Genomic DNA, 16,142 nt, shown 5'->3' with positions numbered 1-16,142 from the left:
ATTATTGACGATGAAACACAGAAATTGCATCGGAATTAAATACAAAAGGCACAATGCCGACTTAAGTACAAGAAGACTGACTCTTCTTACTGTCTATGTTTTGAACCATTCCTGTGACACTAGTTATACATTCCGATGCTTCACTTCAGGTTTACTGTATCCCTTGGACTTTCTTATTGACGATGAATTACAGAAATATCATCTGAACTAAATACAAAAGACACAATGCTGACTTAAGTACAAGAAGAGTGACTCTTCCAACTGTCTATGTTTTCAACCATTCCAGTGACTCTAGTTATACATTCCGATGCTTCACTTCAGGTTTACTGTATCCCTTGGACCTATTATTGACGATGAAACACAGAAATTGCATCGGAATTAAATACAAAAGGCACAATGCCGACTTAAGTACAAGAAGATGGACTCTTCCTACTGACTATGTTTGAACCATTGCTGTGACACTAGTTATACATTCCGATGCTTCACTTCAGGTTTACTGTATCTCTTGGACCTTCATATTGACGATGAAACACAGAAATTGCATCGGAATTAAATAAAAAGGCACAATGCCGAAATAAGTACAAGAAGACTGAGTCTTCTTACTGACTATGTTTTGAACCTATCCTGTGACACTAGTTATAGATTCCGATGCTTCACTTCAGGTTTACTGTATCCCTCTGACCTTCTTATTGATAATGAAACACAGAAATTGCATCGGAATTAAATACAAAATGCACAATGCCAACTTAAGTACAAGAAGACTGACTCATCCTACTGTCTATGTTTTGAACCATTCCTATGACACTAGTTATACAATCCGATGCTTCAATTCAGGTTTACTGTATCCCTTGGACCTCCTTATTGACGATGAAACACCGAAATTCCATTGGATTTAAATACGAAAGGCACAATGCCGACTTTAGGACAAGACGATTGACTCTTCTTACTGACTATGTTTGAACCATTACTGTGATACCACTTATAGATTCCGATGCTTCACTTCAGGTTTACTGTATCCCTCTGACCTTCTTATTGACGATGAAACACAGAAATTGCATCTGAATTAAATAGAAAAGGCACAATGCCGACTTAAGTACAAGAAGACTGACTCTTCTTACTGTCTTTGTTATGAACCATTCCAGTGACACTAGTTATAGATTCCGATGCGTCACTTCAGGTGTATTGCATCCCTTGGACCTTCTCATTGACAATGAAACACAGAAATTGCATCGGAATTAAATACAAAAGGCACAATGCCGACTTCAGTACAAAAAGACTGACCCTTTGTACTGACTATGTTTGAACCATTCCGGTGACACTAGTTATACATTCCGATGCTTCACTTCAGGTTTACTGTATCCCTTGGACCTTCATATTGACGATGAAACACAGAAATTGCATCGGAATTAAATAAAAAGGCACAATGCCGAAATAAGTACAAGAAGACTGAGTCTTCTTACTGACTATGTTTGAACCTATCCTGTGACACTAGTTATAGATTCCGATGCTTCACTTCAGGTTTACTGTATCCCACTGACCTTCTTATTGATGATGAAACACAGAAATTGCATCGGATTTAAATACAAATGGCACAATGACGACTTAAGTACAAGAAGACTCACTCATCCTACTGTCTATGTTTTGAACCATACCTGTGACAATAGTTATACAATCCGATGCTTCACTTCAGGTTTACTGTATATCTTGGACCTCCTTATTGACGATGAAACACCGAAATTCCATCGGAATTAAATACCAAAGGCACAATGCCGACTTCAGGACAAGACGATTGACTCTTCTTACTGACTATGTTTGAATCATTACTGTGATACCACTTATAGATTCCGATGCTTCACTTCAGGTTTACTGTATCCCTCTGACCTTCTTATTGACGATGAAACACAGAAATTGCATCGGAATTAAATAGAAAAGGCACAATGCCGACTTAAGTACAAGAAGACTGACTCTTCTTACGGTCTACGTTATGAACCATTCCAGTGACACTAGTTATAGATTCCGATGCGTCACTTCAGGTGTACTGCATCCCTTGGACCTTCTTATTGACGATGAAACACAGAAATTGCATCGGAATTAAATAGAAAAGGCACAATGCCGACTTAAGTACAAGAAGACTGACTCTTTTTACTGACTATGTTTTGAACCATTCCTGTGACACTTGTCATAAATTCAGATGCCTCACTTCAGGTTTACTGTGTCCCTTGGACGTTCTTATTGACGATGAAACACAGAAATTGCATCGCAACTATATACAAAAGGCACAATGCCGACTTAAGTACAAGAAGACTGACTCTTTCTACTGTCTATGTTTTGAACCATTCCTGTGACAAGAGTTATACATCCCGATGCTTCACGTCAGGTTTACTGTATCCCTTGGACCTTCTTGTTGACGATGAAACACAGAAATTGCATCGGAATTAAATACAAAATGCACAATGCCGAATCAAGTACAAGAAAACTGACTCTTCCTACTGTCCATGTTTTGAACCATTCCTGTCACACTAGTTATACACTCCGATGCTTCACTTCAGGTTTACTGTATCCCTTGGACCGTCTTATTGACGATGAAACACAGAAATTGCATCGGACTTAAATACAAAAGGCACAATGCCGACTTCAGTACAAGAAGACTGACCCTTCGTACTGACTATGTTTGAACCATTCCGGTGACACTAGTTATAGATTCCGATGTTTCACTTCAGGTTTACTGTATCCCTCTGACTTTCTTATTGACGATGAAACACAAAAATTGCATCGGAAGTAACTACAAAAGGCACAATGCCGACTTAAGTACATGTAGACTGACTCTTCCCACTGTCTTTGTTTTGAACCATTCCTGTGACACTAGTTATAGATTCCGATGATTCACTTCAGGTTTACTGTATCCCTCTGACCGTCTTATTGACGATGAAACACAGAAATTGCATCGGAATTAAACAGAAAAGGCACAATGCCGACTAATGTACAAGAAGAATGACTCTCCCTACTGTCTATGTTTTGAACCATTCCTGTGACACTACTTATAGATTCCGATGCTTCACTTCAGGTTTACTGTATCCCTCTGACCTTCATATTGACGATGAAGCACAGAAATCGCATCGGAAATAAATACAAAAGTCTCAATGCCGTCTCAAGTAGAAGAAGACTGATTCTTCCTACTGTCTATGTTTTGAACGATTCCTGTGACACTAGTTATACATTCCGATGCTATACTTCAGGTTTACTGTATTCCTCTGACCCTCTTATTGACGATGGAACACAGAAATTGCATCGGAATTAAATAGAAAAGGCACAATGCCGACTTAAGTACAAGAAGACTGACTCTTCTTACTGTCTATGATATGAACCATTCCAGTGACACTAGTTATAGATTCCGATGCGTCACTTCAGGTGTACTGCATCCCTTGGACCTTCTTATTGACGATGAAACACAGAAATTGCATCGGAATTAAATAGAAAAGGCACAATGCCGACTTAAGTACAAGAAGACAGACTCTTTTTACTGACTATGTTATGAACCATTAATGTGACACTAGTCATATATTCCGATGCCTCATTTCAGGTTTACTGTATCCCTTGGACGTTCTTATTAACGATGAAACACAGAAATTGCATCGGAACTATATACAAAAGGCACAATGCGGACTTAAGTACAAGAAGACTGACTCTTCCTACTGTCTATGTTTTGAACCATTCCTGTGACACAAGTTATACATTCCGATGCTTCACTTCAGGTTAACTGTATACGTTGGACCTATTATTGACGATGAAACACAGAAATTGCATCGGAATTAAATACAAAAGGCACAATGCCAACTTAAGTACAAGAAGACTGACTCTTCCTACTGACTATGTTTGAACCATTCCTGTGACACTAGTTATACATTCCGATGATTCACTTCAGGTTTACTGTATCCCTTGGACCTTCATATTGACGATGAAACACAGAAATTGCATCGGAATTAAATAAAAAGGCACAATGCCGAAATAAGTTCAAGAAGACTGACTATGTTTTGAACCTATCCTGTGACACTTGTTATAGATTCCGATGCTTCACTTCAGGTTTACTGTATTCCTCTGACCTTCTTATTGACGATGAAACACAGAAATTACATCGGAATTAAATAGAAAAGGCACAATGCCGACTTAAGTACAAGAAGACTGACTCTTCTTACTGTCTATGTTATGAACCATTCCAGTGACACTAGTTATAGATTCCGATGCGTCACTTCAGGTGTACTGCATCCCTTGGACCTTCTTATTGACGATGAAACACAGAAATTGCATCGGAATTAAATAGAAAAGGCACAATGCCGACTTAAGTACAAGAAGACTGACTCTTTTTACTGACTATGTTTTGAACCATTCCGATGACACTAGTTGTACATTCCGATGCTTCACTTCACGTTTACTGTATCCGTTCGACCTTATTATTTACGATGTAACACAGAAATTGCATCGGAATTAAATACAAAAGGCACAATGCCGACTTCAGTACAAGAAGACTGACTCTTCCTAATGTCCATGTTTTGAACCATTCCTGTCACACTAGTTATACATTCCGATGCTTCACTTCAGGTTTACTGTATCCCTTGGACCTTCTCATTGACGATGAAACACAGAAATTGCATCGGAATTAAATACAAAAGGCACAATTCCGACTTAAGTACAAGAAGACTGACACTTCTTACTGTCTATGTTTTGAACCATTCCTGTGACACTAGTTATACATTCCGATGCTTCACTTCAGGTTTACTGTATCCCTTGGACCTTCTTATTGACGATGAAACACAGAAATTGCATCGGAATTAAATACAAAAGGCCCAATGCCGACTTAAGTACAAGAAGACTGACTCTTCTTACTGTCTATGTTTTGAACCATTCCTGTGACACTAGTTATACATTCTGATGCTTAACTTCAGGTTTACTGTATCCCTTGGACTTTCTTATTGACGATGAATTACAGAAATATCATCGGAATTAAACACAAAAGGCACAATGACGGCTTAAGTACAAGAAGAGTGACTCTTCCTACTGTCTATGTTTTCAACCATTCCTGTGTCTCTAGTTATACATTCCGATGCTTCACTTCAGGTTTACTGCATCCCTTGGACCTATTATTGACGATGAAACACAGAAATTGCATCGGAATTAAATACAAAATGCACAATGCCGACTTAAGTACAAGAAGACTGACTATTCCTACTGACTATGTTTGAACCATTCCTGTGACACTAGTTATACATTCCGATGCTTCACTTCAGGTTTACTGTATCCCTTGGACCTTCATATTGACGATGAAACACAGAAATTGCATCGGAATTAAATAAAAAGGCACAATGCCAAAATAAGTACAAGAAGACTGAGTCTTCTTACTGACTATGTTTTGAACCTATCCTGTGGGACTAGTTATAGATTCTGACGCTTCACTTCAGGTTTACTGTATCCCTCCGAACTTCTTATTGATGATGAAACACAGAAATTGCATCGGAATTAAATACAAAAGGCACAATGCCGACTTAAGTACAAGAAGACTGACTCATCCTACTGTCTATGTTTTGAACCATTCCTGTGACTCTAGTTATGCAACCCGATGCTTCACTTCAGGTTTACTGTATCCCTTGGACCTCCTTATTGACGATGAAACACCTAATTTCCATCGGAATTAAATACAAAAGGCACAATGCCGACTTAAGGACAAGACGATTGACTCTTCTTACTGACTATGTTTGAACCATTACTGTGATACCACTTATCGATTCCGATGCTTCACTTCAGGTTTACTGTATCCCTCTGACCTTCTTATTGACGATGAAACACAGAAATTACATCGGAATTAAATAGAAAAGGCACAATGCCGACTAAAGTACAAGAAGACTGACTCTTCTTACTGACTATGTTTTGAACCATTTCTGTGACACTAGTTATAGATTCCGATGCTTCACTTCAGGTTTACTGTATCCCTCTGACCTTCTTATTGACGATGAAACACAGAAATTGCATCGGAATTAAGTAGAAAAGGCACAATGTTGACTTAAGTACAAGAAGACTGACTCTTTTTACTGACTATGTTTTGAACCATTCCTGTGACACTAGTCATATATTCCGATGCCTCACTTCAGGTTTACTGTATCCCTTGGACGTTCTTATTGACGATGAAACACAGAAATTGCATCGGAACTATATACAAAAGGCACAATGCAGACTTAAGTACAAGAAGACTGACTCTTCCTACTGTCTATGTTTTGAACCATTCCTGTGACACGAGTTATACATTCCGATGCTTCACTTCAGGTTTACCGTATCCCTTGGACCTTCTTATTGACGATGAAACACAGAAATTGCATTGGAATTAAATACAAAAGGCACAATGCCGACTCAAGTAGAAGAAGACTGACTCTTCCTACTGTCTATGTTTTGAACGATTCCTGCGACACTAGTTATACATTCCGATGCTATACTTCAGGTTTACTGTATTCCTCTGACCTTCTTATTGACGATGAAACACAGAAATCGCATCGGAAATAAATACAAAAGTCTCAATGCCGACTCAAGTAGAAGAAGACTGACTCTTCCTACTGTTTATGTTTTGAACGATTCCTGCGACACTAGTTATACATTCCGATGCTATACTTCAGGTTTACTGTATTCCTCTGACCTTCTTATTGACGATGAAACACAGAAATTGCATCGGAATTAAATAGAAAAGGCACAATGCCGACTTAAGTACAAGAAGACTGACTCTTCTTACTGTCTATGTTATGAACCATTCCAGTGACACTAGTTATAGATTCCGATGCGTCACTTCAGGTGTACTGCATCCCTTGGACCTTCTTATTGACGATGAAACACAGAAATTGCATCGGAATTAAATCGAAAAGACACAATGCCGACTTAAGTACAAGAAGACTGACTCTTCCTACTGTCTATGTTTTCAACCATTCGTGTGACACTAGTTATACATTCCGATGCTTCACTTCACGTTTACTGTATCCGTTCGACCTTCTTATTGACGATGAAACACCGAAACTCCATCGGAATTAGATACGAAAGGCACAATGCCGTCTTAAGGACAAGACGATTCACTCTTCTTGCTGACTATGTTTGAACCATTACTGTGATACCACTTATAGATTCCGATGCTTCACTTCAGGTTTACTGTATCCCTCTGACCTTCTTATTGACGATGAAACACAGAAATTGCATCGGAATTAAATAGAAATGGCACAATGCCGACGTAAGTACAAGAAGACTGACTCTTCTTATTGTCTATGTTATGAACCATTCCAGTGACACTAGTTATAGATTCCGATGCGTCACTTCAGGTGTACTGCATCTCTTGGACCTTCTTATTGACGATGAAACACAGAAATTGCTTCGGAATTAAATAGAAAAGGCACAATGCCGACTTAAGTACAAGAAGGCTGACTCTTTTTACTGACTATGCTTTGAACCATTCCTGTGACACTAGTCATAGATTCCGATGCCACACTTCAGGTTTACTGTATCCCTTGGATGTTCTTATTGACGATGAAACACAGAAATTGCATCGGAATTAAATACAAAAGGCACAATGCCGACTTAAGTACAAGAAGACTGACTCTTCCTACTGTCTATGTTTTGAACCATTCCTGTGACACTAGTTATACATTCCGATGCTTCACTTCACGTTTACTGTATCCGTTCGACCTTCTTATTGACGATGAAACACAGAAATTGCATCGGATTTAAATACAAAAGGCACAATGCCGACTTAAGTACAAGAAGACTGACTCTTCCTAAAGTCCATGTTTGAACCATTCCTGTTACACTAGTTATACATTCCGATGCTTCACTTCAGATTTACTGTATCCCTTGGTCCTTCTTATTGACAATGAAACACAGAAATTGCATCGGAATGAAATACAAAAGGCACAATGCCGACTTAAGTACAAGAAGACTGACTCTTCTTACTGTCTATGTTTTGAACCATTCCAGTGACACTAGTTATACATTTTGATGCTTCACTTCAGGTTTACTGTATCCCTTGGACCTTCTTATTGACGATGAAACACAGAAATTGCATCGGAATTAAATACGAAAGGCACAATGCCGACTTAAGTACATGAAGACTGACACTTCTTACTGTCTATGTTTTGAACCATTCCTGTGACACTAGTTATACATTCCGATGCTTCACTTCAGGTTTACTGTATCCCTTGGACCTTCTTATTGACGATGAAACACAGAAATTGCATCGGAATTAAATACAAAAAAGCACAATGCCGTCTTAAGTACAAGTAGACTGATTCTTCTTACTGTCTATGATTTGAACCATTCCTGTGACACTAGTTATAGATTCTGACGCTTCACTTCAGGTTTACTGTATCCTTCTGACATTCTTATTGACGATGAAACACAGAAATTGCACCGGAATTAAATAAAAAGGCACAATGCCAAAATAAGTACAAGAAGACTGAGTCTTCTTACTGACTATGTTTTGAACCTATCCTGTGGCACTAGTTATAGATTCTGATGCTTCACTTCAGGTTTACTGTATCCCTCCGACCTTCTTATTGATGATGAAACACAGAAATTGCATCGGAATTAAATACAAAAGGCACAATGCCGACTTAAGTACAAGAAGACTGACTCATCCTACTGTCTATGTTTTGAACCATTCCTGTGACACTAGTTATGCAACCGGATGCTTCACTTCAGGTTTACTGTATCCCTTGGACCTCCTTATTGACGATGAAACACCGAATTTCCATCGGAATTAAATACAAAAGGCACAATGCCGACTTAAGAACAAGACGATTGACTCTTCTTACTGACTATGTTTGAACCATTACTGTGATACCACTTATCGATTCCGATGCTTCACTTCAGGTTTACTGTATCCCTCTGACCTTCTTATTGACGATGAAACACAGAAATTACATCGGAATTAAATAGAAAAGGCACAATGCCGACTAAAGTACAAGAAGACTGACTCTTCTTACTGACTATGTTTTGAACCATTTCTGTGACACTAGTTATAGATTCCGATGCTTCACTTCAGGTTTACTGTATCCCTCTGACCTTCTTATTGACGATGAAACACAGAAATTGCATCGGAATTAAGTAGAAAAGGCACAATGTTGACATAAGTATAAGAAGACTGACTCTTTTTACTGACTATGTTTTGAACCATTCCTGTGACACTAGTCATATATTCCGATGCCTCACTTCAGGTTTACTGTATCCCTTGGACGTTCTTATTGACTATGAAACACAGAAATTGCATCGGAACTATATACAAAAGGCACAATGCAGACTTAAGTACAAGAAGACTGACTCTTCCTACTGTCTATGTTTTGAACCATTCCTGTGACACGAGTTATACATTCCGATGCTTCACTTCAGGTTTACCGAATCCCTTGGACCTTCTTATTGACGATGAAACACAGAAATTGCATCGGAAATAAATACAAAAGACTCAATGCCGACTCAAGTAGAAGATGACTGACTCTTCCTACTACCTATGTTTTGAACGATTCCTGCGACTCTAGTTACACATTCCGATGCTATACTTCAGGTTTACTGTATTCCTCTGACCTTCTTATTGACGATGAAACACAGAAATTGCATCGGAATTAAATAGAAAAGGCACAATGCCGACTTAAGTACAAGAAGACTGACTCTTCTTACTGTCTATGTTATGAACCATTCCAGTGACACTAGTTATAGATTCCGATGCGTCACTTCAGGTGTACTGCATCCCTTGGACCTTCTTATTGACGATGAAACACAGAAATTGCATCGGAATTAAATCGAAAAGACACAATGCCGACTTAAGTACAAGAAGACTGACTCTTCCTACTGTCTATGTTTTCAACCATTCGTGTGACACTAGTTATACATTCCGATGCTTCACTTCACGTTTACTGTATCCGTTCGACCTTCTTATTGACGATGAAACACCGAAACTCCATCGGAATTAAATACGAAAGGCACAATGCCGTCTTAAGGACAAGACGATTCACTCTTCTTGCTGACTATGTTTGAACCATTACTGTGATACCACTTATAGATTCCGATGCTTCACTTCAGGTTTACTGTATCCCTCTGACCTTCTTATTGACGATGAAACACAGAAATTGCATCGGAATTAAATAGAAAAGGCACAATGCCGACGTAAGTACAAGAAGACTGACTCTTCTTACTGTCTATGTTATGAACCATTCCAGTGACACTAGTTATAGATTCCGATGCGTCACTTCAGGTGTACTGCATCTCTTGGACCTTCTTATGGACGATGAAACACAGAAATTGCTTCGGAACTAAATAGAGAAGGCACAATGCCGACTTAAGTACAAGAAGGCTGACTCTTTTTACTGACTATGCTTTGAACCATTCCTGTGACACTAGTCATAGATTCCGATGCCACACATCAGGTTTACTGTATCCCTTGGACGTTCTTATTGACGATGAAACACAGAAATTGCATCGGAATTAAATACAAAAGGCACAATGCCTACTTAAGTACAAGAAGACTGACTCTTCCTACTGTCTATGTTTTGAACCATTCCTGTGACACTAGTTATACATTCCGATGCTTCACTTCACGTTTACTGTATCCGTTCGACCTTCTTATTGACGATGAAACACAGAAATTGCATCGGATTTAAATACAAAAGGCACAATGCCGACTTAAGTACAAGAAGACTGACTCTTCCTAAAGTCCATGTTTGAACCATTCCTGTTACACTAGTTATACATTCCGAGGCTTCACTTCAGATTTACTGTATCCCTTGGTCCTTCTTATTGACAATGAAACACAGAAATTGCATCGGAATGAAATACAAAAGGCACAATGCCGACTTAAGTACAAGAAGACTGACTCTTCTTACTGTCATTGTCTTGAACCATTCCTGTGACACTAGTTATACATTCTGATGCTTTACTTCAGGTTTACTGTATCCCTTGGACCTTCTTATTGACGATGAAACACAGAAATTGCATCGGAATTAAATACGAAAGGCACAATGCCGACTTAAGTACATGAAGACTGACACTTCTTACTGTCTATGCTTTGAACCATTCCTGTGACACTAGTTATACATTCCGATGCTTCACTTCAGGTTTACCGTATCCCTTGGACCTTCTTATTGACGATGAAACACAGAAATTGCATCGGAATTAAATACAAAAGGCCCAATGCCGACTTAAGTACAAGAAGACTGACTCTTCTTACTGTCTATGTTTTGAACCATTCCTGTGACACTAGTTATACATTCCGATGCTTCACTTCAGGTTTTCTGTATCCCTTGGACCTTCTTATTGACGATGAAACACAGAAATTGCATCGGAATTAAATACAAAAGGCCCAATGCCGACTTAAGTACAAGAAGACTGACACTTCTTACTGTCTATGTTTTGAACCATTCCTGTGACACTAGTTATACATTCCGATGCTTCACTTCAGGTTTACTGTATCCCTTGGACTTTCTTATTGACGATGAGTTACAGAAATATCATCGGAATTAAATACAAAAGCACAATGACGGCTTAAGTACAAGAAGAGTGACTCTTCCTACTGTCTATGTTTTCAACCATTCCTGTGACTCTAGTTATACATTCCGATGCTTCACTTCAGGTTTACTGTATCCCTTGGACCTATTATTGACGTTGAAACACAGAAATTGCATCGGAATTAAATACAAAAGGCACAATGCCGACTTAAGTACAAGAAGACTGACTATTCCTACTGACTATGTTTGAACCATTCCTGTGACACTAGTTATACATTCCGATGCTTCACTTCAGGTTTACTGTATCCCTCCGACCTTCTTATTGATGATGAAACACAGAAATTGCATCGGAATTAAATACAAAAGGCACAATGCCGACTTAAGTACAAGAAGACTGACTCATCCTACTGTCTATGTTTTGAACCATTCCTGTGACACTAGTTATGCAATCCGATGCTTCACCTCAGGTTTACTGTATCCCTTGGACCTCCTTATTGACGATGAAACACCGAATTTCCATCGGAATTAAATACAAAAGGCACAATGCCGACTTAAGGACAAGACGATTGACTCTTCTTACTGACTATGTTTGAACCATTACTGTGATACCACTTATAGATTCCGATGCTTCACTTCAAGTTTACTGTATCCCTCTGACCTTCTTATTGACGATGAAACACAGAAATTCATCGGAATTAAATAGAAAAGGCACAATGCCGACTTAAGTACAAGAAGACTGACTCTTCTTACTGACTATGTATTGAACCATTTCTGTGACACTAGTTATAGATTCCGATGCTTCACTTCAGGTTTACTGTATCCCTCTGACCTTCTTATTGACGATGAAACTTAGAAATTGCTTTGGAATTAAGTAGAAAAGGCACAATGTTGACTTAAGTACAAGAAGACTGACTCTTTTTACTGACTATGTTTTGAACCATTCCTGTGACACTAGTCATATATTCCGATGCCTCACTTCAGGTTTACTGTATCCCTTGGACGCTCTTATTGACGATGAAACACAGAAATTGCATCGGAACTATATACAAAAGGCACAATGCAGACTTAAGTACAAGAAGACTGACTCTTCCTACTGTCTATGTTTTGAACCATTCCTGTGACACGAGTTATACATTCCGATGCTTCACTTCAGGTTTACAGTATCCCTTGGACCTTCTTATTGACGATGAAACACAGAAATTGCATCGGAATTAAATACAAAAGGCACAATGCCGAATCAAGTACAAGAAGACTGACTCTTCCTACTGTCCATGATTTGAACCATTCCCGTCACACTAGTTATACACTCCGATGCTTCACTTCAGGTTTACTGTATCCCTTGGACCTTCTTATTGACGATGAAACACAGAAATTGCATCGGAATTAAATACAAAAGGCACAATGCCGACTTCAGTACAAGCAGACTGACCCTTTGTACTGACTATGTTTGAACCATTCCGGTGACACTAGTTATAGATTCCGATGTTTCACTTCAGGTTTACTGTATCCCTCTGACTTTCTTATTGACGATGAAACACAAAAATTGCATCGGAAGTAAATACAAAAGGCACAATGCCGACTTAAGTACATATAGACTGACTCTTAACACTGTCTTTGTTTTGAACCATTCCTGTGACACTAGTTATAGATTCCGATGATTCACTTCAGGTTTACTGTATCCCTCTGACCGTCTTGTTGACGATGAAACACAGAAATTGCATCGGAATTACATAGAAAAGGCACAATGCCGACTAAAGTACAGGAAGAATGACTCTTCCTACTGTCTATGTTTTGAATCATTCCTGTGACACTACTTATAGATTCCGTTGCTTCACTTCAGGTTTACTGTATCCCTCTGACTTTCTTATTGACGATGAAACACAGAAATCACATCGGAAATAAATACAAAAGTCTCAATGCCGACTCAAGTAGAAGAAGACTGACTCTCCCTACTGTCTATGTTTTGAACGATTCCTGTGACACTAGTTATACATTCCGATGCTATACTTCAGGTTTACTGTATTCCTCTGACCTTCTTATTGACGATGAAACACAGAAATTGCATCGGAATTAAATAGAAAAGGCACAATGCCGACTTAAGTACAAGAAGACTGACTCTTCTTACTGTCTATGTTATGAACCATTCCAGTGACACTAGTTATAGATTCCGATGCGTCACTTCAGGTGTACTGCATCCCTTGGACCTTGTTATTGACGATGAAACACAGAAATTGCATCGGAATTAAATCGAAAAGACACAATGCCGACTTAAGTACAAGAAGACTGACTCTTCCTACTGTCTATGTTTTGAACCATTCCTATGACACTAGTTATACATTCCGATGCTTCACTTCACGTTTACTGTATCCGTCCGACCTTGTTATTGACGATGAAACACCGAAACTCCATCGGAATTAAATACGAAAGGAACAAGGCCGTCTTAAGGACAAGACGATTCACTCTTCTTACTGACTATGTTTGAACCATTACTGTGATACCACATATAGATTCCGATGCTTCACTTCAGGTTTACTGTATCCCTCTGACCTTCTTATTGACGATGAAACACAGAAATTGCATCGGAATTAAATAGAAAAGGCACAATGCCGACTTAAGTACAAGAAGACTGACTCTTCTTACTGTCTATGTTATGAACCATTCCAGTGACACTAGTTATAGATTCCGATGCGTCACTTCAGGTGTACTGCATCTCTTGGACCTTCTTATTGACGATGAAACACAGAAATTGCTTCGGAATTAAATAGAAAAGGCACAATGCCGACTTAAGTACAAGAAGGCTGACTTATTTTACTGACTATGCTTTGAACCATACATGTGACACTAGTCATTGCTTCCGACGCCACACTTCAGGTTTACTGTATCCCTTGGACGTTCTTATTGACGATGAAACACAGAAATTGCTTCGGAATTAAATACAAAAGGCACAATGCCGACTTAAGTACAAGAAGACTGACTCTTCCTACTGTCTATGTTTTGAACCATTCCTGTGACACTAGTTATACATTCCGATGCTTCACTTCACGTTTACTGTATCCGTTCGACCTTCTTATTGACGATGAAACACAGAAATTGCATCGGATTTAAATACAAAAGGCACAATGCCTACTTAAGTACAAGAAGACTGACTCTTCCTAAAGTCCATGTTTGAACCATTCCTGTTACACTAGTTATACATTCCGATGCTTCACTTCAGGTTTACTGTATCCCTTGGTCCTTCTTATTGACAATGAAACACAGAAATTGCATCGGAATGAAATACAAAAGGCACAATGCCGACTTAAGTACAAGAAGACTGACTCTTCTTACTGTCTATGTTTTGAACCATTCCTGTGACACTAGTTATACATTCTGATGCTTCACTTCAGGTTTACTGGATCCCTTGGACCTTCTTATTGACGATGAATCACAGAAATTGCATCGGAATTAAATACAAAAGGCACAATGCCGACTTAAGTACATGAAGACTGACTCATCTTAATGTCTTTGTTTTGAACCATTCCTGTGACACTAGTTATACATTCCGATGCTTCACTTCAGGTTTACTGTATCCCTTAAACCTTCTTATTGACGATGAAACACAGAAATTGCGTCGGAATTAAATACAAAATGCACAATGCCGACTTAAGAACAAGAAGAGTGACTCTTCCTACTGTCTATGTTTTGAACCATTCCTGTGACACTAGTTATACATTCCGATGCTTCACTTCAGGTTTACTGTATCCCTTGGACCTTCATATTGACGATGAAACACAGAAATTGCATCGGAATTAAATAAAAAGGCACAATGCCAAAATAAGTACAAGAAGACTGAGTCTTCTTACTGACTATGTTTTGAACCTATCCTGTGGCACTAGTTATAGATTCTGATGCTTCACTTCAGGTTTACTGTATCCCTCCGACCTTCTTATTGATGATGAAACACAGAAATTGCATCGGAATTAAATACAAAAGGCACAATGCCGACTTAAGTACAAGAAGACTGACTCATCCTACTGTCTATGTTTTGAACCATTCCTGTGACACTAGTTATGCAACCGGATGCTTCACTTCAGGTTTACTGTATCCCTTGGATCTCCTTATTGACGATGAAACACCGAATTTCCATCGGAATTAAATACAAAAGGCACAATGCCGACTTAAGGACAAGACGATTGACTCTTCTTACTGACTATGTTTGAACCATTACTGTGATACCACTTAACGATTCCGATGCTTCACTTCAGGTTTACTGTATCCCTCTGACCTTCTTATTGACGATGAAACACAGAAATTACATCGGAATTAAATAGAAAAGGCACAATGCCGACTAAAGTACAAGAAGACTGACTCTTCTTACTGACTATGTTTTGAACCATTTCTGTGACACTAGTTATAGATTCCGATGCTTCACTTCAGGTTTACTGTATCCCTCTGACCTTCTTATTGACGATGAAACACAGAAATTGCATCGGAATTAAGTAGAAAAGGCACAATGTTGACTTAAGTACAAGAAGACTGACTCTTTTTACTGACTATGTTTTGAACCATTCCTGTGACACTAGTCATATATTCCGATGCCTCACTTCAGGTTTACTGTATCCCTTGGACGTTCTTATTGACGATGAAACA

This window comes from Schistocerca piceifrons, chromosome 2 (genome assembly GCF_021461385.2).
Source record: "Schistocerca piceifrons isolate TAMUIC-IGC-003096 chromosome 2, iqSchPice1.1, whole genome shotgun sequence".
Taxonomy (NCBI): Eukaryota; Metazoa; Arthropoda; class Insecta; order Orthoptera; family Acrididae; genus Schistocerca; species Schistocerca piceifrons.
This window is presented reverse-complemented; position numbering follows the sequence as displayed.